The sequence below is a fragment of the Nematolebias whitei genome, chromosome 20 (genome assembly GCF_014905685.2).
Source record: "Nematolebias whitei isolate Nwh7 chromosome 20, NemWhi1, whole genome shotgun sequence".
NCBI classification, from domain to species: domain Eukaryota; kingdom Metazoa; phylum Chordata; class Actinopteri; order Cyprinodontiformes; family Rivulidae; genus Nematolebias; species Nematolebias whitei.
In genome coordinates, this window is record NC_056517.1 from 39,967,018 (window position 1) to 39,971,384 (window position 4,367).

The 4,367-nt window shown below is 48.3% G+C and overlaps 1 protein-coding gene across 1 annotated transcript in view; it reads left to right on the forward strand.

Moving 5' to 3' along the window:
- Positions 1-4,367, forward strand: part of inhbaa (inhibin subunit beta Aa) — a 38,651-nt gene that overhangs the window by 19,406 nt on the left and 14,878 nt on the right. The gene's annotated exons all lie outside the window — the stretch shown is intronic.

Here is a 4,367-nt window from a genome sequence, read left to right on the forward strand (position 1 = left end):
ATTAGTGCGACCCTCAGGAATAGAAACTGCAGCAGGTCAGGTGTTAAACGCAGCGTCGTCACCTTGGACCTGCAGACGAGCTGCAGGGCACGCGTTGCCCTTTCGTCACACTGCGCACGTGGACCCCCAGCTGCTGTCTGAGAAGTTGTCTGATGGTGGAGGTTAGAGGATGTCTTGAGGTTTGACCTCTCGTGTTTGTCTGCTGCAGGAGCTGAGTCTGAAAGGTTTCAGGTTTGAAACCTGGGTGAAGCTGCTGTGGTGGACTCACCTCACCTGGCCTGGTGTGGGTGGGGCCGTGAGTTCTGCAGCTTCCTGCTCTGGGTTTCTGTAGGCGAGAGTCTGGAACAGCAGACGGAAAAAGGTTTTTATGAAGCGGATCTGTGCAAACGGGCCGAGCAGCTGTGCTGACGGGACGAAGAGCTCGTCTGAGTGGAGAAGCTAACATCCAGATGTTGCTTCAGCAACTGCACCGCTACCACCGTCAGCTTCTTTTACTGATGCCTGAAACAAAAAACTTTCAAGAGTTTTACATTTCATCCAGCTGACAGGAAGTCAACAAGAAGCACGAATCAAACGTCTCTTCATGGCTTTACTCTCTGAAAGAGGAGCTCTTCTGAAAACAAACCTTTAAACCTCAAAGAAATTTAAATAAAACTCAAACTGAAACGATACCAACAGCGAGTCCTGATCCAGGTCTGACCCGGTTCAGTCAGATGGATTAAAAGAAAAAAGAAGAACTGGTCCAGAGGAGTTTTATTTTTTTTTAATTCTTCACTAAAATCTCAGTTTCTCTTGAACTCACCTCTGCAGATGTTTCAGTCACAGCTGGACTGTGAGGCGGCACCGTCTGATCCGATTTCAACCGGCTGAGTTTAAAAACTGTCTGGAGGTGGATACAGTCTGTTGTACTCATCAGCTCGTTCAGCTGTTTCCAGCCTCTCTTTTGGCTGATTGCTGCTGTTCAGCTGTTTGTTTCTGGTCTTGTTGTCGGCTGCTGTTCAGCTGTTTGTTTCTGGTATTGTAGTCGGCTGCTGTTCAGCTGTTTGTTTCTGGCCTCTCTGTCGGCTGTTGTTCAGCTGTTTGCTTCCAGCTCTCTGTCGGCTGATTGCTCTGTTCAGCTGTTTGTTTCTGGCCTCTCTGTCAGCTGCTGTTCAGCTGCTTGTTTCCGGCCTCTCTGTTGGCTGCTTGCTGCTGTTCAGCTGCTAGTTTCTGGTCTTGTGGTCGGCTGTTGTTCAGCTGTTTGTTTCCGGCCTCTCTGTCAGCTGTTGTTCAGCTGTTTGTTTCCGGCCTCTCTGTCGGCTCTTGTTCAGCTGTTTGCTTCCAGCTCTCTGTCGGCTGATTGCTCTGTTCAGCTGTTTGTTTCCACCCTTTCTTTTGGCTGCTATCCAGCTGTTTGTTTCTGGCCTCTCTGTCGGCTGCTTGCTGCTGTTCAGCTGTTTGTTTCTGGCCTCTCTCTTGGCTGCTATTCAGCTGTTTTTTTCCGCCCTTTCTGTCGGCTTCTATCCAGCTGTTTGTTTCTGGCCTCTCTGTCGGCTGCTGTTCAGCTGTTTGTTTCTGACTTCTCCATCGGCTGCTGTTCAGCTGTTTGTTTCTGGCCTCTCTGTCGGCTGCTGTTCAGCTGTTTGTTTCTGACTTCTCCATCGGCTGCTCTTCAGCTGTTGTTTCCAGCCTCTCTGTCCACTGCTTGCTACTGCTTGTTTCCAGCCTCTCTGTCGGCTGCTGTTCAGCTGTTTGTTTCCGGCCTCGGATGTATTCTCCTGTCTGCACCGTAAAGGAGCAGTTCAGACTTAGAAAGAGCCGGAACGATTAATATTTATTGTAAAAATCACTTTAAATGAAACAGAGTTTGATTTGTACCAGACGGAGCTGACAAAGAACAAACAAACCAACAAACAAGAAGCCATGAAAGAAATAAACAAATGTCACCCGTGTTAGATAAATCAAAGTTACAAAAATAGAGCTGAGGCAGGAGATGGTTGCAGTTCCCATTGTTACCACTAGATGCCCCTACATAGCCCAGATTTATACTTTAAAAGCTGTTTTGTCGTTTTACCGTTAACTCCTTCCACTGGTTGTAGCAGCAAAAATCAATTCATGTACTTGATACTTTCATAAGGGGGAGTGGTGGCGCAGAGGTTGGACAAGGTGAACATGATTGACCCCGACTGAAGCAGCAGAAATCGGGGTGGGAAAGGTGAAACACCCACACCCGTCTCCACCCTTGATTGCCTCACTCTGGCCCCATGAGCAAGGCCCTTAAAACCCTCCATCTGCTCCACACAGAGGGCTGTGGTAGCTCGGTAGTCCGTGGTTGCGTCAAGAAGAGCGTGCGGTGTAAAACCATTGCCAAGTCTTTGAGCGAGTTTGCTCGCTGTGGCGACCCCTGAGGAAGGTAGCAGCTGAAAGAAGAAAAATATGTAAAATATGTATAGATGTACATTTATAAACATTTCAAAGTCTGAAAAACTTCAGCGACAATGACAAAAGACTTTGTTTCATTCCATCAGTGTGGAGTGTGGAGCTACTGTTCCCAAAGGAAGGGTCAGGGCCCCTCGCAGGGTCATGGAGCCAGCGTGTTCAGTCGTGAGAAGATCTCCAGAAACTCAAGTTAACTTTCAAATGATTGCCAACTGGATATTTGGCCTTGACTGTTGCAAAGAGATAAAAATTGTTAAATAATGGTGGTCAAAGTTTTTGTTGAATGGATTATTGGTGATGTCTGTAAACTTCAACCAGCAGTAGTCGGGCTTCAAGTCTTTGCTCATTTTTGTCACTCAGTGGCCAAAGTATCACTAGTGAAGAAGATCTTTAGACTGAAACAGGATTTTTTTACATTAATCCCTGAAAGCTTGTTGATCTGGGCCCAATCCTGTTAAAAGTTTTCCAATTTCCACGTGAGCGAAGCGGCTTATTTTAGCCTCCGTGAGCGTTTGCTCGCCTCGCTCCGTATGAACTTGTTGTTTTTCTAAGATGTAACACAAGAAGGCTCTGCACCCAGCCGCCCCGCAGCCTTTGTTGAGAATAACTGACGCATTCAGGAGCTCAGTAATTATTTTGGGCGATGGCGACCGAAGGAGCGGAGGGACGACGGGATTCTTGGCGCAGGCGACGTGTCAACCTCTGTTTAGCAGCTCCGATACAATACGTATCTGTCCCCGCTCCATCAGCCTGTTCTGTTTAAAGAACCCGCCCCCCCCCAAGCAGCCTGTTTATCTTCCCCCACCCCTCCCCTCGCCTCTCACCACACACAGAGGACAATTAGGCTAATTGAACTTAATTGAACACATCATTAGCGACATTCCTCAATCCACTTTCATCCGCCTGCTGCTCCCTGTAACCTCAGCATACCCCTTGGTGCTCAGGCCGGCAGAATAAACCCGTCTTTGTTGGGTCTATTCTGGCAGCGCCGCGACCAGCTCGGGGTCACTTCACCGACCTCTGACAAGCGAGAGGAAACTGAATCAAAGCAGCTGATAGGAAGACGAGAACATCTGTCTGAAGAGAAAATAAACTACAATTAGCATGTTCCGCGCTCTGTTTTCCTTTCCCTGCCTCCATCTGTCTCCAAACTCTGCTCCTGCTTTGATCCTCCTCTTGTTCTTGGCAGGAACTCCTTTTATTCATCTTCCCTTCTGTTTATTCTGTGTTCCTGTCATGTTTTCTCTCACAATTTGTCATCTGCTTCTTCTCTCCACGTTTTTTCTTCCTCCCAGCTCGTGCGCCACTTGACGTGGCTTCTTAGTGAGGTTCTGTTTTGAGGTGTTGCTCGTTTGAATCTCTGGGACGGCTCTCTTCACGGGTCGTCCCACCACCTCGTTTGGCTTGATTCTGATGCGTGACCGGCTGCCAGAGATGCTCCACGTCTGGAGAGATGAGTCACGAGATAGTAAACAGCTACAGACTGAGTGCAGACCTGCTGCACACAGACGCGCTCCCACCGGCTGGAGGAGATAGTGAATGCTGGAGGTCCTGAGGGGGGCGGGGCCAGGACAAAGGTGGACCCATTAGTCCTCCGCTGGGAATGGTTCCTAAAGATATGCCATTTAGTCCCAATGGTACCAGAGAGGCAGATGGCTCCACCTGCTCACCGACCTTCGTCCAATACAACCAGCTGCTGTGTCAGAACCACATCAGCTACTCGTTATCTGTCTCACTACTGATCACCTGCTGCTCGTTACCTCACTTATTACATCCTGATGTTTCTGCTGCTTCCTGGGTTCTGTCCTCAACCATTTTGGGTTTTACACATTTCTCTTTTTATGTTTCTTCTGTAGGTTTATGTAGACCAGCTTTAGTTCTTTACCTGTCTCTGGTCTTTAACTGTCTCTGGTCTTACCTGTCTCTGGTCTTACCTGTCTCTGGTCTCA